Genomic DNA, 23051 nt, shown 5'->3' on the forward strand with positions numbered 1-23051 from the left:
ATCACTACATGCTTGTGAGTTGCTCCTCAGAAGGCAGGTTTAAATATTTAGCTGTGTCTATCCACCTGACCCATTTGTTTGGTGGCAAATAAATAAATTTATAGACAAATACAAACGGTCAAGTGATGAATAATTATTTCAACAGTCAAGTGATGAATAATTATTTCATATCATCGTCAGTTACGGTAGACAATTGATAGTATCAGCAATTAATTCTACTTACAGTGGTAATTGATTGAACAAATAATACTGGATTATATTTTAATAAATAACAATAATAATAATAAATAATAATAACAATAAATAAATAAAAATAGATAAATAATAATAATAATAAAATAAATGGATAAATAAAAAATTAAAATAAATAATATTATTATTAATAATAATAATAATAAAATAAAGAGAATAAGTGGAATGGCATCACATACCAAGATTAAATTGATTAATTAACTAAATAAATCTAAAGATAAATATATAAATAGACAAATAAAATTAATAAAAATAAAATTAATAATAAATAATTTACATATATTTCGGAACCCTCAGTTGCTTAGATTGTGGTGACAATAATGCCAAGGTTGCTGGTTTGATCCCTGTATCGAACAACTGCATATTCCTGCATTGCAAGGGGTTGGACTAAATGACCCTCGGGGTCCCACACAATTCTAGAGAGCCTGGATAGCTCAACTGGTTAGAGCATAGTGCTGATAATGCCAAGGTTGCTGGTTTGAGCCCTGTATGGAACCCTTGCATATTGAATGAGATATTATAATATGAAGTAGGAAGCATCTTATATATATATATATAGTAATAAATAACACACGCACGCACATACTAATTGGATAAACAATTGAACATTTAACCGAATACTTGGAAAAATCGTTATTTATTATAGGTAAATCAATCGTTAATTAGTACATTCGTTTCAGAATCTATAACACGTGCCTGTACAACCGCTTGTAAACAGTAGCACGTGTTTGTGGCAGTAGCTTTAGCGCGTTATCCATGGCACCTATGAGAAAGTGCTCTGCGGCGAAATCAGCTCACACCTCAGGCTGCATGGGTGCCACATGGACGGGATAATAACCCCAAACCTATTTCACACTTCCTAAATGCCTTTAGATCGTTCATTGATGATTATGAGCAGCATTTTTTCGAGCAATCCCTAACCCTATGCCCTCCGCTGCTACCCCTGATATGATACTAGGTTCCCAGGTGGTTCCGGAGAGCCCGCCTCTCACCCAGGTTGATGACCTCCCAGGCACCTCTGTCGCCCTCTTCAACGATTCTCAGTTCTCAGGCGCAGGCCCAAGCTCTCGGGCAGTAACTGCGGCAGTGCAAACTAGATCTCTGGCCCTCAGAACTGCATTGGGTCGCCTGTGCGGAGGCCGCCGGCCTGTGTCAATAACCCTGTTGCGTCCAGTTCTTCCGGTTCTTTGCAGAATAAGCAGCCCAGCAGCTGGAGGGGGAGCTTCAGACAGTTGAGGGGGGACAAACCGTCAGGCAAAAGACGCACCAAGAAGAAGCACGTGTGTAAGAAGAGCAAGTCGAAAACGGGCGACATGGATGAAGAGTCAGAACAGCCTGTACGCTTTCTGGGGTGGCCGCCACCATTAGCTATAATGATAAAAGTCCAAAGGAAGGCTTCCAGGATCCCTCTAGCATGCTGGGATCAAATTGAAAATGGCACCTGGTCTGTGGCGGTCGTCCCGTATGTTGAGAAGAAGCCATTAGATTCTTATCGCACGGGTAAGCCGGACCTGAAAAGGGAGCCAAAGCGCAAGGTATGTTGGGAATTCAATAAGGGGTCATGCCAAAGGCAGTCTTGTAAGTATCTGCACGAGTGCGAGAGGTGTGCAGGGGTACACCCAGCCGTAGCGTGTTACAAAGGGAAGCAGCCCTTTCGGGGAGGCGGGGTTCCAGTTCCAGAGAAGCCCCCACAGCAGGGAACAGACGATAGGGACCCTCCGGGTCTAGCATTTTCCCTGATCCAGATCCCTCCTCTCCGCATTCTTCGATCGAATTCTTCAATCGGGCACTAAGACTTATCCGGAATTTTGGTCACGAGGCACTCTAGGCAAAATGTGACATAGAGTCAGCCTTCTGTCTATTGCCGGTTCATCCCAATGACTTCCATTTGCTGGGATTCAAATTTCAAGGGAAGTATTACATTGTCAAGGCTATGCTGATGGGTTTTCTGTAACCGGCTCGGCCTTTGAGACATTTAGCACCTTTTGGGTCTGGGCCTTGCGCTACAGAACCAACTCACCTGGGGTGACACGTTACCTCGGTGACTTTCTACTCATTGGGAAGCCCAATACCGGCGAAGGTGCCTCCCTTCTGGAGGCCTTTTCAGCTTTGGCCCAGGAGGTGGGAGTTCCCCTCACAGCAGATAAGACGGACCCTCAACACATCTTACTAACCTGGGTATAGAGCTTGACACAGCAGCTCATTCTGCCTGCCTGCCAGAGGGGAAAATAGTTGCCCTTAAGGAAACAATTCATCAAACCCTTCCCAAAATAATAATAATAATAATAATAATAATAATAATAATAAAGTCGCTCTTAGACAGGTCCAGTCCTTGCTAGATCATTTCAACTTCGCATGTAGAGTAGTTTCATCAGGCCGTGCATTTTGCTCCCGCTTAGCCAGGCTGTCAGCGGGCCTCAAGCATCCGCACCATAGAGTAAGACTCCCCAAGTCAGTCAAGGCAGATTTTGAGATGTGGATCAGATTTCTGGAGCACTACAACGGAGTCTCCCTATGGCAGGAAATCCTTAATTTGGCCTCTGATTTCCCACTCCACTCCAATGCGGCAGGGTCCCTGGGCTTTGGTCTGTTCGTTAAGGGATGTTGGTGCACGCAACAATGGCCAGCAGAGTGGCAAGGGGAGGCCATCATGCGTGATCTCACTTTTCTGGAGTTTTTTCTCATAGTTGTGGCGGTTCGCATATGGACCGAGGAGTTCTGGAATCGCTGGGTGTGCTTCAGAACTGATAACCAGGCCGTGGTTAACATACTGGCTAGCAGTCATTGCGTTCTGAGAGGGGTCTCGCCTACTTCAATCATTTGTGCTCTGATGCCTTGCTTCCGGTCGTTAGCACCTTGGGCTCATCTGCTGCCAGAACCCTTTCCGGATCACCTACGGAACCTTGGAGACGCGAAGTGATCAAGGGAGTATTAGCATCTGTGGCACCCTCTACCCTCAGGTCTTATAAGAAAGTATGGTGCGACTTCACAGGTTTCAGGTCCAAAGTATCGTCCCTTTCCCCTATCGTATGAAACTTAGGTCAATTTGCTGGTCCAGGTTTGAGGCCCGGCTGTTCTCTGCGGCATACGCTATAGCCTTCTTTGGTGCCTTGTGGGTTGGCGTGGGAAGCTACCTCAAGTGGAACAATGCGCAGCCTCCTCCTGGAGGACGTGCAGGTGTCCAGTTCAGGCGTGATGGTGCGGGTGCATCAGTCTAAGATGGACCAGGGCGGTAAGGGCACCGTAGTACAACTCATGGCCTCCGGTCAGAAGGGTCCATGCCCAGTAAAGGACACCAGGCGATACCTTTACCTCAGACCTCCCGGCCTTGGCCTGCTCTTCATTCATGAGGATGGATCCCGATTGATGAGGCACCAGTTCACCAGGGTACTTTGCAAAGCGATAGATGCCTGCGCTTTCCCTTCCAAAAGACTACGCGGCACATTCATTTAGGATTGGTGTGGCCACAACGGCCTCATGGGCCTTCCGGCAAACAGGATCAAGGAGATGGGCTGCTGGAAATCTAATGCCTACAAAAGTATTCTGAGAACGCTCCGCTTACCTGTCTTTTCTTTCTTTATTCTTAGCTGTCTTCGGTAGTCCAGTGTGGATTTGTGGCCACAGTATCGTGCATTGGGCCCGCCTCCAGTCAGCAAGTTCCGGCTTCATGCCTAATCTGGGGCTACCAACGTGGGTGCGAGTTTCCTGGTTGTCGAGAAGGGGCATGCGCTGGCAAGAACTCATGCCACTGCTGAAGGCAAAAGCTGCGCTGTTGGGCCCCCCTAACATCCTAATCATTCAGCTGGGTGAGAGCGACCTGGCTAGCAGGAAGAGTGTGGACTTGCTGTGGAACATGAGAAAGGTCTTGGATGAGTTGGCTGCCTTATTTCCCAGAACAACCCTGTTCTGGTCCTCTCTCTTGAAGAGAAAGGTTTGGCGCGGTGCGCATAACATTATGGCCTTTGAGAAATCCAGGAAACTCTTGAATTGTGCGGTAGCGCGCAAAGTGCGTTTTATGAATGGCCTAGTTATATCTCATGATGATATCCAGATTGGCGACCAGACCCTATTCCGGGATGACAGCGTTCACCTTTCAGATTCCGGAAACAACATATGGCTGGCTAACATATCCAATAGTCTTAGGGATTGGTTGCAGCTGTGAAGGTATTGGCGGCGAGCCTTTTGGCTCGGGTGGCGGTTAGGCATTGGAATGTGTTGTTGGTGTTTCGGGGGACAAGGTGTGGCCATCGCCTTCCCCGACAATTTTGGGTATTCCGCTAAAGGAATCCGGCGGTCGTGGATCCTGTCCGATGCCCGTGTGGCGGGGGGCCATGGCACGACCCTCGGTGACATCAGGAAGAGAGCCTATAGTTGGATTAGCATCAACAGGCTTCCCCTACTGGTGGTTAACCCCTCCTCAGACTCACCCCTCTACGAGTGGGTGGAGTCTAATGTTCCGTGGTCCAATGCCTAAGCCAATACCTTCTCACATGCTGTAATCAATAAAGTTGTGGCCTTTACCTTACCCATTAACCTTACATTCTGTGTCCACGTGTCTTTATTCCCCAAGCGGGGATCGGGTCCTCGAATCACAACTAGAACTAGTTACAGTGGTACCTTGGGATTCGAACGGGATCCGTTCCAGAGCCCCATTCACATCCCAAGCGGAAAGCAAGATGCAACGGCACGTGTGCGCGGGTCGCGTTTCGCCACTTCCACGCATGCGCGTGACGTCATTTTGAGCATCTGCGCATGCGCGAGCAGCAAAACCCGGAAGTAGCGCGCTCCATTACTTCTGGGTTGCCACGGAGCACAACTCGAACACGCTTAACTCGAAGCACATTCAACTCGAGGTATGACTGTACTAACAATAGCTTTATTTGCTATGACTGTTTTAGCAAACTCTTCAGCATACCTTTTGGGTGGTTTACCCAAAGTTTACCCTCTCTGCAGGGGCAGGGACTCAACTGTGCCATGTAGAATTCATCCCTGACTAACCTAGACTTTTGTTTTAGTTTATTATGCCAAATTTGTTTCATGCGTGGTAATGGGAGGAAATGCCACAAACATTTATGGAGCACACTATGTTTCACAGGACCCAATGCACTTTTAGTACAGCTCAGGAAGCCTTCATGGAGGCATAATGCCTTCCCTAAATGTATTTGTTCTCTCTAAATAAGTAATAGTGTCTCAGGACTTTAACCATGGGGTGATCTCCTAAGCACCCTCATTTAAATTAATGGGTATATTCTGAGTATGGCTTAGATATCACCAATAATTTGTGCGCAGTGAGATTCCCTCCTTTAATTTTTTTTTTTTATACGTGGATATATTATGTTAAAACAAAATAATCATACCATTCTAAATGAAGTTAAACACTTCTGACCAATCCCAAGCTATTTTAAAGCAGTACAAAAATACTATGAGGAAAAATGAAAATGTTTTTGACATGTATTTCTTGGAGATTATGGTCCTGAATGATCAGTGCCAGCCTTTCCCAACTTGACTCTCCCTCCCAGATGTTTTGTGCTGGCTGGGGCTGATGGGAGCTGTAGTCCAAGACACCTGGAGGGCGCTAGGTTGGGGGAGACTGGCCTGTGCCATTTAAACAGCACCATATATGGTAGCCAAGCCTGCTCCTTTTGTTCTTCCACAGAAAGCACAGCTCGATCAAGCAGTAAACTACCATACTGAGTCCTGCTGCTGCTGCTGCTCTCGATGTTTCCTGCCTTTGTTCTGGAAAATGACAAGCCCGTATTGTTTTTCAGCTGAGGAAAGAGCAGCACTGCACACACCTTGAGCCAAGCTGCTAGCATTAATCACACCAATCACATTACCCCAAACCCGTGTGGATAAAGTGACACCGCCCTGCAGCGAGAGCTGCAAAAAGTGGCAGGCCCAACCAATTTGGCTAAGCCTTGCACAATGGCACAAATGTCCTTCCTTCAGCGAAAAAACGAAGGTTGAAAATAAGTCTGCCTTCCAGAGGGGGGCCCTGCTGCAGCACTTTGCTGCCGGCATGTGACACAAGCAGGAGTACATTAAGAGCAGCACTTGATTACAGCAGTGTCAAGCTGCGCTCAAAGGCTCGGTTCTTTCAGCATTTGCTGTGGCGGTAATGACCGTTGCTCGTGTCTCCGAGAGGCATGCGGCGGTCAACGAGGTCTTCTGTAACGCTTCCAGGTAGTGCCCATCCTAAATTACCGCACTTGCTAATTAAGTGGCTGGGCACTGTTATTCTGGCTATATCCCAGGTTCCCCTCAAGACCCTAGTTATCTATTAACTTTGCACTGTGTCTGGTTTGTACCAGTTCTTCTGGCAGCAGCCAGCCTGAATGGCAAAGTGGTCACTTGATGCCGTGGCCATTTTAAAACCCTGACTTATTGGGGGAAGGGCTGTGGCTCAGGGGCACAGCACCTGCGTGCTTTGCAGGCCCAGGGTCCCAAGTTCAAGCCTGACATCTCCAGGTAGGGCTGGGAGCCTTTTCTGTCTGAAATCCTGGAGAGTTTCTGCCAGTCACTGCTAGACAGACCAAAACAGCCTGACTCTCAGCATAAGGAAGCACCCTGTGTTCCTTTGTTTTGTGCTTTAAATAAATAGTGTTTATGCAGCCCAATATACATTTTAACATCAGATATACTATTATGAACGGGGAGGGGGGAGAGAGACCTCCCAACCCAATAAATTAATGAATGTCAGACTTTAGCTAATATTTGGGATATTGAATGAAGGGGGGAAATATAGGCTGCAGTAGTTCTCTTGAACTGTGCCAAAGGAAATTCCTGGGTTTAGCCTATGCAAACTAGGCTAGCTGGGCTGGTTGAATGTAGAACATTATGAATCAATGGCCAAGCATTTGCACATCAAAGAAGATGTTCAGGTCTGTGCAAAAACAGAGGCTGCCAAGAAACCATGCCTACCCTTGTGGATGGCAGGATCCAGAATCAATCTAGATTGAAAGGATGAGTTCAAATGATTCCAAATTGAGAAAAAAAGTGTGTGTGTTTTTTTTAATTCTACAAGTGGGCTAGGGTGTAAACAGCCTGAATTCTTACTGAATTCTGGAGCATTTAAAGGATTGTGGATTTGGACAGGGAAATTCTATTCAATTATATGGGCTACAAACTCCCCCACCCTTTAAATGATGGTTTGTTTGTGGCTTTGTAGGTAACTCTCCTTCAGTGCAATAGGCAATAATGACAACAATATTTCTTCAGGTCAATTACAGTGGCTTGGGCCACATCTGAAGTTGAACTAGGCAATGACTACAGTATACTTAGCCAAGTGGTCAGTTACTTCACCACATAATGCCACATAAAAGAACTTTTAATGTTGAAAGCATGGATGGGGATGAGGAAGTTGAACTGAAGCAACTTTGCAAAAACAGACATTCTGAAGTAAAGATGTGCAGCCTTCCAAAATAAAGGCTGCTTTTCCCAATTGTTTTCTTCTCCCCTAACTCAGGAGCCAAGAGGGCAAAACCAAAACAACATAAAATAAAATAAAATACCCATAACGATGTTAAAACCTCAGGTTATTCTTGCTTGTCAATGCAAGGTGATTTCAACAAAACCAAAGAGCTTCACAAGGAACTACTTGAAGTTTGCTCCTTGTCACACCAGCCAACCAATTAAATTCATTTCAGGGACCATTTAGAGTGAGATGGAGGATTCAATTAGAGTGTTCTGGCCATGATTCACTGTTCTCCATTTTCTCACAGAAAAGAGGGGTCCAAAGAATAATGGGCTTCTGCAGCCATCTTAAGTGAAGGGGAGATATGTAAGAGTCAACAAAAACGAAACAAAGGAGAGCAGCACCAGCTTCCAAAATCAACAAACCAAGTAAGCAAAAAAGGTGCGAAAACTATTTATTGAAGAACTTCAAAATATTTGTTCTGCCTGATGTGCTTCGCATAAATGTAGTCAGCAGAGCACATTCCTCATGCAGTAGATATGAAATGACCTTTGCTTCTGATTATGAGTTACATTTTACTTAAAATGCTAGAGGCATAACAACCCTCTGGAGTGAAGTGATATGAAAATACTTGTTTTTAAAGTACCTTTTGAGGTTTATCTCACTTGGTTTGCTGGAAATGTGCAAGTCCCCATTTTGCAAGTCACTGATATATACAGGGAGTGTGGCTGGATTTGTGAATATTAGCAAGAACACTCAGAAGTTCCTCTGGGCACAAATATTGAAGGATTAATGAACTTAAATGGGCAATAATGACATTTGCTGGTTAGTTTGGCTGCATACGTAGGGTTAAATTGCATTCTCAGGAAATGTGTCTGTTGCACATGCATGCGCTTCACTGTATGATCAGGCTACAACAGGTAGTTATTAAAACACAAACTTTTGGGATTCCCAAAAAGGGGGAAGAGAGGAAAAGAAGGAAGAAGGGAGCAGGAGCAGGAGGGGGGAAATTGGGAGTCCAATCTGGAGGGAACCACTGCCTCAGTCCTGGGCCTTGCCTCCCCTCCACTGGGTCTGCGCTCAACCCAGCCCAGCCCAGCTCCAGCCACTGCAGCCACTGCCAGCCCCTCACTGCCCGGCAGGTGGCTCCAGCAGAGGAGGGGACGGGGTGGGGAAAAGCATTGGGAAGGAGGAGAGAGGCCAGGCAGGCAGGCAGGCCAGGCAAGGTGATCCATGAATAGAGGAAACCACCAAAGCCCTTTTGACTCATGGAGCTGAGTTATCTATCCCTGTTCAATTTCAGGCTTCCTCATATTGCCCTGTAGGATACCCCCACTCATCTGACTCAATCAGCACACAAAGAGCATGATTCAGGCAGAGTTGTAATTGTAAACAAGGCTCTCTCTCTCTCTCTCTCTCTCTCTCTCTCTGTGTGTGTGTGTGTGCGCGCAATTGTAAACACTTATAGCAAAACTGTGTTGTGCAAAACTGTGTTTAAGTTGTCCCTAAGCTCTTAGCAAATCTTGACTGGTGTGCAGGTACTAAACTGACCATGAGCTAAAATCACTGTGGGGACTTTGCCTCATCTACCTGGGATTCTGACTCCCCATAACCTCTTCCGTGTTCCTATGGGGGTGTGCTCTAAACATCAGGAATGTGGTGACTTGGTCTACAGGACTGCAATCTGATGCTTTAAAATTGAAATCTGGATTCTGCAGTTGCAATGCTTTTGTAAGAACCTAAGAGGAATCCTGCTCAACATTCTGTTCTCACAGTTGCCACCCAGATGCTTATGGGAAACCCACAAGCAAGGCATGAGCAGCACTCTTCTTCTTATGAAGCCCAACAACTGCTTTCCAGAAGCATGGGGCCTCTGAGACTGGCCAGAACATATAGCCACTAATAGTGTTATCCTCTATGAATCTATCTAATCCCCTTTGGAAGCTGTACAACTTGGCGTCCATCACTACATCTTGTGGCAGCATGTTCTATACTATAGTTTAATCATGTCCTTCATTCTGATATGCAGTTTTCATCCATTTGGCCAGGTTCACGGTTATATTCATTTGGGCAGATGCACTATTTCCTACCGCAGCAACCTGTGACAAAAAGGAAAGCAAGACCTGTCAAGGCCTTGACACTGTTGTGTCACCTAAACTCACAAAGGTTCTCTCCATAGGTGCAAGAACTGGAAAATATGGTTCAAAATCAGTTCTGGGCAGTCCAACTTTGAGCCATAAGAGCCATTACTTCAACACATTGCTGACTTTCTGAGAAGAGCATGGGAGGGTTCCAGACAGAGCCAGCTCAAGCCATTTTACAGCCTGAGGTAAAAGGCAAGATGAAATACAAGATGGCTCCCTCCATTCAACATACAGAAGCCAACCAGACTGGCAATTGAACCTTACTTCAACACTGAAGTGAGCAACAGTGTCCTCCACTGCACCTGAGGACAACAGGGCTAGCTTAGGGGTGCAGGTCAGGCCATATGGTACACATAGCTCTGCTCTCCAAGACTTTGCCACCACTCCTTGCTCTCTCCCCTGCCCCCTCCCAGCATCTGCTGCCTGACTGGGCTGCCTCACTCTGCCTAATGGTAGGGCCAGACCAGGTTCCAGAGGGAAAAGATACCCACTTTCCTTAGAGTAGATTCTCCATTTCCAGTTAAGAGTTTCACTTTCTACCATTTTGCTAAATCCTCTGCATCCTAGGTAGTACAGGGAGAAGGAAGGACGGCATTTTTGTGTAAAATTAAAACATTGGCTTTGATCTGGAAAACATGCTTCCTCCTGGCAAAGGTTGTCTGAAGTCCTGTTTATAGAACTGTTCTGCACAGCATCTGTCACATTTTTTCAAAACTACAAAATCTGACAGGAAACGCACTTAAACACACACAAACATAGGAGACAGAAATGACTTGAAGCTAATGTGACATCAAGGATTGGACAGGTTTTTAATTGATCTTGACAGCCCTGACATCACTGCATGCCTGAAAGTCTGTGTTACTAATGGACTGAGTGGCAAGCAAAGTAGGTCATGAACCCTGGGGCTCTCCACTTGCGATAACAGAACACGCCCTTCCATGGGTAGAAACGTATATGTGAGCGTGTTTGTGTTTCAATATGTACACATATTGCAAACAGAAATATAAATTATGGATTGGATTCAGGCTAAGTTACTTCGATTGTTATTGAAATCAACAGGACTTAAAAGTCCTGACTTACAGTACTTGTCTCCGTTATTTCAAGGGGACCTAAGTTCAACTACCTCTGTCTGATTCCAAACCCATATATATACATATATTAGTTAAACTAAGAACAGAGTTAAGGCTATCTCACATTGGCTCAAGCGTCAGAAGGCCAGAAAGCTTGAAGCCAAGGCTGATGGCTGATGCCTTAACACAGTGGTGTCCAAATTTTTTCCAAAGCGGGCCAGATTTGATGAAGTGAAGGGCCGTGAGGACCGACCAAAGTTGTTAACCTTTTTTGGGGGGATTGAAGTTGTTGTTGTTTTTTAGGATTTTACCCCAGGGTAAACTGCCACAGGGGCCAGATTAAACCAACCGGCGGGCCGGATTAGACCCCCAAAACGGACTTTGGACATGCCTGCCTTAACAGCAGTGCCCCATGGTCAGCAATGCTGTTGTGAAGTGTCACAAATTTCACTTGCTTACAACTTACCCATACTTTTGCTGGGTCTTTCAGGTCCAAACCCAGATGAGGAGGATGGAGTGCTTGGGACCAGCAAAGATTCCCCACACTGTCCTGGCCTTGTATTGCCTTATGAAGCACCTGAGCATTACTTTATTACTGGAGGAATTATCCAGTGGGTTGAACTATGTCTGTTTATTGCTTACCTTCTGGGGGGGGGGGGAACCACACAAGCAAGTCATAAACTGCACAATTGTGGTGTGAGAGTACAGTGGTACAGCTGCATCTTCTCTGAAGGTATCTGAATAATGATACCCTTGGATCAATGGATCCATGAGTGAGTGATTGGATCTCAGGCATCCAACCAAGCACAGCGTGGTCCACGCAGGTGCCTGCCCAGTGGCGGACCTTGGCGTCTGTCTCAAATTTCAGTGGTGCCCTGTGCAATGCCAAAAGCCAGCACCCCCCACCTATCGCCTCCCATAGGACATCATAGTTGTGGTGCCTGCAGTTGCACACCAGAAGCTCTGCACCCGGTGTGACCGAACCCGTTGTGCTCCCCTAAATCCACCTTTGGATATTAGGTGTAGGGGCGCCAGTCAGCTGCTCACTCAACAGTTGGAACAAACAGCTCACATTTCCAGGTCAGTTTAGCAATCAGTCTCTCTTCCAAACTCTGGGGATTGCAGCTCTGTGGGTGGAAAAGAGGTCTCCTGACAACTTTCAGCACCACAAGCTATAGTTCCCAGGATTCTCTGGGTGAAGCTCAAAGTGGGATGATACTGCTTTAAATGTATAGTGCAAATGGGGCCCTGGACAGACCATAGGCCCATCTAATTCAATACTGTTGGCACAGACTGGGAGCAGTTTTCCAAGAAAGAGCCTTCCTAGCAGTATGCGGAGATGCTAGGAATTAAATGTGGCACCTTCTATGTGCAAAGCATGTGCTCTACTGCTTGGGTATGGACCTCCCCCTACAGCCCTTTCTGCTCTTGTTAACTGGGTAGTGAAGAAAGTTTCCCAGGTCACTCACTTAACAACATCCTCCCTTACACGTCACTGAAGTAACAGAACTTAATTCCAGGTACCTGGGCTAGGACAAGGTTGTGAACAGTTAGTACTGTTGGCTATTACTACTGCACAAAAGAACATGCTTTATACTTCTTCCCAATGCCCCCAATGCTAATGCCCAAATCTGCCATTTCCACTGACTTCAGTTTTCTCCTTCTTCTTCTTCTTCTTCTTCTTCTTCTTCTTCTTCATCATCATCTCCAAAGCAGCATTAACAGGGTTGGAGTGCACAAAGGAGCGGCCAGCCACTAATGTTTTATGAAACTCATAAGCTTCTCTACCTAGGCTGATTACTTGAGTTGCTTATTAGTGTTGCACCTGCTATAAATGGTACTGATGGCAAATTAGATGGAAAAACATGCAAATACCTTGCTAGCTTTCTGGTAAATTAGCATGCAAATGGCATAAAGGTGAATATAGCTTTGAGGAGAAATGCACTAACATCATTTGACTAATTACTGAAGCAGGGAAATAAAAAAGAACATAGATTTTGGCGAGGGGATTCCAGTAAACATCAATCTACCGATGCATCTCACTTTCATCAGTTCATCAGATAAGCAAACAGCTTGTGATTTGTTTTTTTTGAAAAATGCTGGCGGTGATAGCCACCTGCAGCCTTTAGAGTCACTAAGGTTCCAGGAAACTTCAATTAATAGTTATTTACTTGTGGGTCCAGTCAGTTTTATTGCTTCCTGTTGATGCTGGCTTGGGTATTAATGATAAATGGTTGTGGGACCTTTGCTGAGCATCGAGGGAGGATCCTGGCCATAAGGAAGGACATTACTGGATAGCAATAAAGTGCTCTGTGGAATCTGGTTTAATTCTGCCTCTAGCTCCTTGTGGAAATACAATGCCTCAGCAGCCCTAAAGGTCTCTTCTGTGGAAGTAACTCAGTCAACTCTTCTGCTGCTCCAGAACAGAAGCTACTCCCCTCTACACACCCTGACCCTAACCCCATCTCCCTTCTGCCTAACATTAAAATTGACCTGAGTGCTCCCTTAAAAAAACACCAAAGAAACAGGTTTTCCTCTCAGGAACATACTTCAGTCAAAAACATATTCTAGACTACCTTTAGATTTTTGTCCACACAAAATATGCATACAATATTTACAAAAATCTAGAGCTGAAAAGATTTATCAGTCACAGAACAAGCATGAATCAGTCCTAGCAAGTGTTATTTTCTTCTAGAATATTGTTGCTGCTTATAACCTCATTTTCATTTATGAATTGCTCCCTATGAAGATTTTTGAAGCAATGTTTAAATAGGCTATGACCTTGTTATGGCTCTTGTGTGTTTAGCTTGCTTCACTACTGAACTATGGCTCTTCTCTTGTACGTTATACAGAACTAAGAATTATCCTTTTAAAACTCTTTTCCTTTCAATATCACCTTCAGGAGAAGGACTCCTTTATAGTTTTAGTATTGTCCCACTTACCTCCCCCTCCCCCACCTTTAATATTTTTGATCAGTATGGCAGAAGTGGCATATTCCCCATTGGTAAAGAACCACATTAGTGTGTAGGAGATAATTCAAATGTCTTGGATATAAATTATATTCAGAAGTATAATGTGGAATGGCTGCTCCTGGACTGAACCACTTCAGACTCTAGGTGGGGTAAATTGCAGCTTGAATGCTCCCACCACATCAGGCATTGCCTGTCTTTGGAAGCTACCATTTGACGATTTGCTTTGTATTTAAATAGTGTACTATTGTTATGCCTGGCTAGGTTTTTTATTCCTTTCATAACTGAGCAGACTGAACAACTGCACTTTGAAGTAAATTCAGTGCAACCTGTGCCTAGGTAAAGCTGTACAGAAATTTGGTGGTCAGATGGTTCAAGGAACACATTTATGATGACACTCTATTCACCACAGCAAACAATTCACTTGAATTCCATTCTGGTTAATTTGCATATTTTATCTGCTCCATCTTGCCCTAAACTATTGACACATCCCCTTCCTCCAGTATTTAGATTTCCTTGACTCTGTGTCTAATACTGCACAGGGCTTTTCACCCTTTAGATCTTGCCATTTTCTCAGGGTCAATGCACTTATCATTTCAGGCTTGATAATTGTGATTATATTCCCCACAGGAGGTAAAAACAGAGAGATGCTTTGTCACACCAGCAACATCTACAAGAAGAAAAGCCTGAAAACTGAATCTAGACAATATTACCTAAAGGGCTTTGCATAATCCATTTGCTTTTCACTGATGATTTTTATATCATTCTCATTTAATAAATACAGTACAGTATTTGTCTTTTGCTCAGATCTTTGGTTTTTCTCCTCTCTTCATTTGAGTTCTTAATTTTAACATTGAATTAAATACTTTTATCTTGTGACAAATGATGATGAATATGAATCCTTAACATATATACACACAAACACATTTTTAAATTTTAGTTGGGATTTGGAACAGGGATTTGTTTATTTATATTTCCTTGTAGAAGTGTCCCTAGCACATTTTAAGACATGATTCAGATAAATTACAATCAAACAGAACCACTTGTAAATCATGGGGAGGGGACTTTCACAGAGAGGGACATAAATGTGTCCATGCTTCAGAGGAAATAGAATACATAGGTATTTAAGGGAAGCCAGAAATATGTTGACAGACAGGCAGAGCAACACCTCGTTGAAAGGGGTATCAAAATCATTAGGGCACTTCTGTAATGCATAGGAACATTTACATTTGGCACTCATGCACTACAAGCAGGATGGGGAGAAATTTGATTCAGTTCACATTTAATGGCAAACCTAACTAATTTGCATTTCTTGAAATAATATACGAACTGAAACACAATCCTTCAAAACTCACACTGTTCTGAATTTTGCAATGCAGTTCCCCAGCCAAGTAATGTGTACCAAAAAAATTCACTTATTAGGTAAAGTTTGCATAAAATGCATATATTGGTGAAAATAACATTTAAAATGTTTATATATATATATATATATATATATATATATATATGGAAGTTGCTTCACAAAAAGCAACAATAAGCCTATTTTACCTTTACACAAAATTGTGTTTATTAGGAGAAAGTTTCACCAAATGCTAATGAATTGTAATTAGGACTTGCAAAAGAAATTGTAAGCCGATGTGGAAATGTAGAGAAATGAATTTCAGATGGGGGGACAACTGAGAAATGAAAGGAACTCTAGATTGACAGATTTGCCCATCCCTAACTATAAGACATCCTGATCACTGGAAAAGTCTCTAAAACTGAAAGGTACAAATATATGTCCCTCTGGGTGCTGGCATTATTTTTTGGGGGGGGGGGAGAGCTTTTAATTTGCCCCTTCTCTGCTTTCAACTCTTTCATCTTTGCCTGCTTCCTAATGGTGCATTTGACCCTTGCCTGTGTTTTCATGTTGTTGCTTAATACAGTGTTGTGAGGCCCTTGTGCGTGAGCAGTTAAATCTGATCTGGTTTCAGAGATCAAAGCTCATTCACAGGGCCCTTGTGACAAGGTGCTGTTTTTAAACATTCTGAATTGGCAGCCCAGATTCAAGAGTGTTCATAGCTAAGCATTTCTCTGAGTGCTTTATCATTAACGCAAGCTGCTATTCAGTCCACCACCACTCAAAACACTTTAGGGACGAAGCTCAGATCAAGCTCTCCATATGGTGTTTAAGAGTTCCTACAGCGTGACACAATTTCCTATGCTTCTACGCAGGAAGCAGTGCGCAAACCGTTCGCCTCCAACTATTATATACTTACCTGTTTCACTGCATGTACACATAGTGCTCACATTGCTGCTGGGATACAGGACCCAATTGTGGTTTTCCGTGGCAGATATGCCCAATAAAAGAGATGTGGGAGCATTCGTTACCAACATTGAGAGCTGCACCCGATGTGCATGCTATTTTCAATGCAGAAGTGGAGGAAATTTGCCAGATTTGTTGTGCCTGACAGTACTGAGGGAACCAGTGGCCACCTCCAGTTTGACCTACTACATACTGGTGGCAGGGCTGGCATCTGGAGTCAGTATTCTCCAGCACCTGCCAAGGCCTATTCTGTGGCAGGGGGTTCTCTGTCAACCGTTAGAACCTTCTGTTTCTTCTCTTAGCTGTTGATGACTTTTCACCTGCAGAATGTTGTTGTGACATCACCAGGCCTTGCCTTTGAGACTCTGGGATTGGGATGCTGACAGCTGTTAAATCACATGCTGTTGACCAGATAACCCTAGCACAGGGGTGAGAACCTTTTTCAGGCTGAGGGCCACGTTCCCTTCTCAGCAAGCTTCTGAGGGCCACAAGCCTATAATGGGAGGGAAAAGAAGCAAAAGTGGGCAGTGCAATGGGTGTAAATGTTACCTTCCAACACACACACACACACACACACACACACACACACCCCTCTGTCCTCCATCCAAGCAAGCAAGGGTTATCATTAGAGTTCAGGAACACATTCCAGCCAGCCAAAAGCACTAGTATTGCAAAGCAGTGGCAGTGAGGGGTATGGACTGTGGAGAGTCCTGAGGGCCAGGCATAGAGGTTTGGGGGGCCACATTCAGCCCCCAAATACATGGTTCCCCATCCCTGTCCTAGAACGTAGTGGGAGGAGTGAGGACAGCCTTGTGGATTGGGCCCTGAAGAAGACAGCAAGCAAATGGGCCAGGACAAGGGTGACAGAAATGGCTATGGCAACTTGCCCAAGGCCAGGCCTCTCAAAATCTGGAGCCAGACCTGAGAAGTGGAACTGATAAATGGCATATGGGAAGAGTACCTCAGTGCCTCTGGAATATTCTAGCTGAAACTCTGCAGCATTAAACAGGGGAATATTCCTTTTTCGCCAAGCACTGACCACCTAATTTGTAATACCCTTTTTTATAACTGGAACGAGCAAGTTTCCCTTTTATTAACTCCCTAGACCTGCCATGTTTGCAGAGTCCAGATATATTTTCATGGCAATTCTTGGACCTGAACAAGTTTCTTGTCCCTCTGTTAACAGCTGGGGTACCCAATATAGTGCCCTCCAGACTACAATTCCCATCAGCCCCAACCAGCATGGCCAATGGTCAGGGAGGAGGGGAACTGTAGTCTAGAGGTAACCACACTGGCTGCCCTTGGGATATAGGATTGAATGCCATGACTTAAAATGATCTCTCTTAATAGGGAGGTTGCTCAATATTGAACTGCAGAGGCTGACATAAGTACTGAAGAATGATTTGTGGTCTGTTTCGGATGCTGGATTTTTCTTCCTATCACCTTTGTCTTTTTTCTGTCACTGTCTCAAGTTTCTCCTTTGGTTCACTGAAAAATAAATCTGTAAAGACAAGGCAGGGGGAGGCCACAAGGCAAAATAAACGGGGTCTATTGACTTAAAAGCCATCTCAATGAAAATGCGTCGAGTAATTTCTTAAGAAGCATCCTGGGAAGAAAACAGAAGTCAATACCATGCAGGGGAAAGTCAAATGTTGAGCAATCTCAAATGTATTTACCAATCAATAGCAAAAACCTTCAGCTCTAATATTTCACCCACTAAAAGAGCTGTTACTTCTGCAAGATGCCTTATTTCTTCTTCATCGCTCTGCTTGTCTTATGAGTCATATCAGTTTATATAGCATTACACATGCACCTTGAAGGTGGTTAGGGGATCCCATTATTCATTGTGTCACAGAGCATAAATTATATAAAAGAAATCATGTATGTTTTCTTTTAAAGGTCATTGAGTAAGAAAGCGATACCTATTGTGAAAAAGAAGTGCACTTGAAAGAAAACAAAAACTTCCTTCAGCAAGCAACCCAAAAGTTCAAAAAGGAATTGAAGTATTAAGTAGCAGCGAAAGTCACAGCTGAGCAAGGTGGAAAAGTGTTGTCTTTCATTGATTCAGTGACTCAGAGCCAAAGTCAACAGCACATTAATACTAATTACTTAAAAGTGGTGGTTTCAGCTTTACATAATGCACCAAAAAACCCCTCATGACTTTCCAGTCTGCTGGTCCTTGAACCATCCTGTGCTTGGGCCCCATCCAATGTTGGCTAAGGAATGCAAATTTTGCTTGCAGATCTTCATCTTTCATAGACAACAAGGCCATCAACAATGAAACCCAATTCTGGGCCAGGTAAACCCACAGAAGTCAGTATGTAAAAAGAAATAGGTTATCACTAGGAATGGGGGTAAAATTTTGTTCAGTTTGCATTAAACTGCTAATTTTCGCTTCCCAAACGACTATGCAAATGAAAATGCAGCTATCCTTTGATAATCACAATTCTCCATATTTTGCAGTACAGTTTCCCAGCAAAAAAAACCACCACCACAAATATGTCTATTAGAAGAAACAAAATTGCTGATAATTTTTATGTGTGAGGACTTTCAAAAAGAAAGAAATTGTGAACTGGTGCAGAAATGTAGTGTACAGTGGAACCTCGGTTTTCAAACTTAATGCGGTCCAGAAGACCGTTCGGCTTCCAAACAAGTCTAAAACCAAGGATCAATGGGCTGGCTGCAAAGTCAATAGGAAAAGATGAAAAACACAGCTCAGAAGCTGTTCAGCTTCTGAAAATCGTTCAAAAACCAGAGCAGTTACTTCTGGGTTTTCGTCATTCAGGAGCTGAAACGTTCCAAAATGGAGGTGTTCTGGAACTGAGGTTTGACTGTACTAAACTAAAGATTAGGAGAAGGGAATGAGAAATTGGGAGAAACTGAATCTGACAGATTTTCCCATCCCTGGTGTTGATGCATGCATCAGCTCCATTATCAGCTTATAGGACTGGTGAAGGGTGACACTATCTACCTCCCAGCTGATACCCGAGATGTATGGGTGATGGAATTGGAATCCAATCTATCAAACCGACTGTACTTGTCTTCTGATAGGTGAAGCAGGTCCTAAACTCACTCCAGGCACATCTTCTGAGTGTATAGGGCTGTGTGTGAATTTCAGTGGTGTATCTGAATGAGGGTATTGAAAAACTCAACAGCACTGGCTTTTTTGTTGTTACTTACAATCAGCAACAATGTACGCATGCACACACACAAAATTTGAAGCCACTGAGAAATACCATAGCTCATAAATCATATATTTCTAATAGCATTTTAGGGTGCTATTATATTTACTAGTTGTAAGAGCACTTCCAGAAACTAGAAATTAACTTTTCAAGGATTAGCATACTTCAAGTGTGATTTTGTGTCATTTTATCCCATTCATCAGTGCACCTGTGGTGAATTATGGCATCTCAACTTTCAGAAAAGTCAGTTTCTTCTGGGTGCATAGGGGTGGGGAAGGTAGACTCTGTAACAAGGGTTACATTGTGGCAGAAAGTGGCTAACAAGAAAATGTGCCATTTTAAAAGCTGACCATTCCTTGTTCTAGTACTGCTTAATTTAAATTTGCTTCATCTGAGCTGCACTTGTTTTGATCTACCATTTCTTTTGTGCAATTTTCATGTCACATGTACTGAGTTTTCTTGTCAAAACACAGGTGCTTTCATTGTACTCTGAGTGCATGATGTTAAATGATATATCTCCCCCTCCCCTTTTGTGCCTTTATATAGTCAACACCAGTAGACTTCATGGGTCTTGAGAAAGAGAAAAGAAGCTGACAGAACAGGGTAGAAAAGAAAGAAAAAGCCTATTTTGTGCATGGCCCCATTTCTCTGAATGGGGCGTTCAGATAAATTTATCTGTTACTCTCTCACCTTCATCAGAAACCCAGAGACACATAGCTAAGTCATCTAGATCGGTGGTTCCCAAACTTTGCCCCACAGACTACTAATTGCTGAGGTTCTTGGTGGCCCACTTAATGATTTTTTTCCTGCCTGTTGTAGCAATTATAATGCTGGATGATTTTTAATTGCATTTTAATTGCTTTCTATTGCTTATATTTTTTATTGCATTACAGTTTGAATTCCATGGAAATCAAAGTGCAATGAATTATAAGAAATAAAAGGAAGAATAAAAAGGCAATTAAAAGTCAATATGAATATTTCATGCAAGGTTTATACTGTCTCCCGTCTTCAACCACAAATCCAAAGACATGCTGAAAACTACCTGAATGAAGCTCATGGACCACAGTTTGGCAACCCCTGATCGAGATAATTTTTCAAAAAGCTTCAAGTAACGACCCATCTCAAAAGGCATCCTGTTGCCACAAGGACCTCATTTTCTGTAAATTCAGTCTCTGCAGGCCTGCAGAAAGCTGCTTTAGGATTTTGTGCCCAAGCCAACCACCCCTGTTGCCTCCCCATGCTACACAACTGTATTGGGGAACTCCCTAGTTACACCAAGTTGAGGATTTTTAGTCCAGAATGTTCTGTCAAGTAAGAAAAAAATAGCCCCCTGAGAAATGAGGCTCAATAACATTATTATTATTATTCTCTAAAAAAAAAATCTCTCCCATTTAGATTATTCTCAAATTAGCACAGTCAAAACAGTATTTCATATCTGAATCACTTCTCAGAAGCCACAAGTGCCATGAGTCATGGACACAGTGACTTATTTAGCACGACTGAACCTCATGGGATCCTCAGAATGAGACAACCTCTGGGGCTCTAGAGAACCCCTGACATTTCTAGCAACCTAAATAAAGCTGAGTTCAGCAGGTGGAGGATTCTAAGAGGGCAACCAACCCGGCTGTCTATGTGATATGAGCCCCCATTTCTTCGCAGCCTGAAGAAGAATGACTTTTTAAAAATGACAATTGTTTGAACAATAGCAGTGAGCTGGATAACAAAAACCACAGTGCTATCAGGGCCATACAGACATTGCAGAAATAATAGCATTTGGCCTCCTCTTGGTCTGAGTGACAACAACAAGAACAACAAGAACATATCTAGTGTGGTTTCATTGCCTACATCATCCCTGCATCCACGCTCTAGTAGTCGTCTATGGATGATCCAAACCTTCCCTTTTAGGAAGACTTTTGGGTCATGAATAGTTGGGAGTGGTTTTAATTCCTCTCCAAAAGTGAAGGGTTTTTTTATGGGTGGTTTGTATTTCTTCATCTTTTCACTCTGCTGTTTAACCTTTTATTGCATTTATTGTTGTGGTCATCAAACTGTTTGGGGGGGGGGAGTTAGTTCCTTTAAGAAAAGTTGTTAGCCATCTTGGGTTTGGTGGGGAAGGATGAGGTATAAGTATTTCCCTTTGCTGTCAAGGAATATAGGGCTATGTGGTTCTGGTATGAATGGCCTCCAGATGCAAGAGCAGAAGCCATTGGGTTGAAGTGCCAGTAGGTAGTGGTGTGTGTGTGTGTGTGTGAGAGAGAGAGAGAGAGAGAGAGAGAGAGAGGAGAGCTCAATCACCCCCCCACCCCGCCCCAATCCAGCCTGCCTTTGGACAGGCTTTTAACTAGTGTTAAATAATTGCCATTTCCCCCACTCTTTTTGCAAGCTGCTGAGATTTGTGCTTTCTGTCACCACAGCGGATCTCATTTAGAATTTCCAGTCACCGATACACAAAAGGTTTCCGGCCCTTCCCTGAGCCTTCAATACCTGTCCCCTGCTGCCTGTCACTGTGATTAGCTAGCAGTGAGTGACAGTTCTTCCTCAGTGATAGGTCTTCTGTCAGTCTCACACAGAGGCCGAATTGAATCTTTTGTTCCCTCTCCTAATGCTTCCAATTCCTTTCACCTGAGAGGCTGGGGGCAAGACGCGTCCCCGTCCCCCGTCCCCCCACTTCTAGCTCAGCGGTTTGGCCATACGGCTCCCATTAATGTAAATGACAGTTGCAGCGTTTAAAATCTGTGTATATATCTCATTGAAGATTTGCCCCATGGTGTTGTCATTTTGCAAAGATTCGTTCTCCGTGCCGCAATCACTACATGGAGCGAAAATTGGAGGAAGCTTCCCCCTCCTCGCACGCTGAATAGCAGCTCATTTACCAAATCAACATTTCAGATAAAAGGTATTTAATGATGGGGAATGAGAGAGGAAGGGTGGGGGGTTGATTGAACTCAAGGAGATGCAAGCACTTCCCACTCTGCTCTTATCCTTGCTGTGTTACCCAAGAAGAGACAATGAACTGCTGATACATTCAAAAATGCGTGAATGGCAGCTGTGATGGAGTCCCTCATGTGTTCTTCCAATATGGGGGGGGGGGGGCTTGCATCTGAGCTCCCTTGTGCATTCATGTCCCTCTCTGAACAGAGCCTATGCACAGATATGTACCCTCCACCTGAATTCAATAACACTACATTTTGGCAGTGTGGAAGGGGCTATTCTTGAAGAGCACTTAGCTCACTGCTGTCTGCTATGGCTTGCAGTGTTTCTCCGGGGTCTCTCCTAGCCCAGGATTTGCACTCTTCTTACTACAGTTGCCACAGATTGCACCTGAATCTTTCACTATCAGCATGCATGGTTGAATATGGGAGGCCGTGCTCCAACACTGTATCTGACAGGAGACCCACAGACCTTTCAAGATGATACATGATTTATTTTCAGCCACCTTTGCATAAGCAAGACATGAGCTCCCCTGAACCTCCCACTGTGTGGTGTTCCTGGTGGAAAGAAGGGAAATCAATGTGCTGTACAGGGGTGGTTTTCATTGCTGTTTTGTATTGTATTTCCAGGGTTTCATCATATTGTTTCTTTGTTACAATCAAATCACATCCTACACACATTTACTATACATGATTTTAACCTTACATGGTTGGAAGCAACTGCATTCCAGACTTTTTCTTCTGCCTGCTTCTCTCTCTGCAAACCCTTCACAGGCCCAGAGTTG

The 23051-nt window shown here is 43.9% G+C and overlaps 1 long non-coding RNA gene across 3 annotated transcripts; it reads left to right on the top strand.

The window, feature by feature from the left end:
- Positions 1 to 374: 374 nt before the first annotated feature.
- On the top strand, positions 375 to 14657 carry LOC308476183. 3 transcript variants are annotated; one of them, XR_013985789.1, is made up of 5 exons: positions 375 to 4114; positions 7974 to 8107; positions 9846 to 9995; positions 11371 to 11491; positions 14480 to 14657. It is a non-coding gene; the product is annotated as an uncharacterized lncRNA (long non-coding RNA). The 3 variants fall into 3 exon arrangements; XR_013985790.1 differs by having other exon boundaries at positions 375 to 4058; XR_013985791.1 differs by having other exon boundaries at positions 375 to 4058; positions 7974 to 8094.
- Positions 14658 to 23051: the final 8394 nt, after the last annotated feature.

This window comes from Podarcis pityusensis (assembly GCF_964106645.2).
Source record: "Podarcis pityusensis genome assembly, chromosome: 4".
NCBI classification, from domain to species: Eukaryota; Metazoa; Chordata; class Lepidosauria; order Squamata; family Lacertidae; genus Podarcis; species Podarcis pityusensis.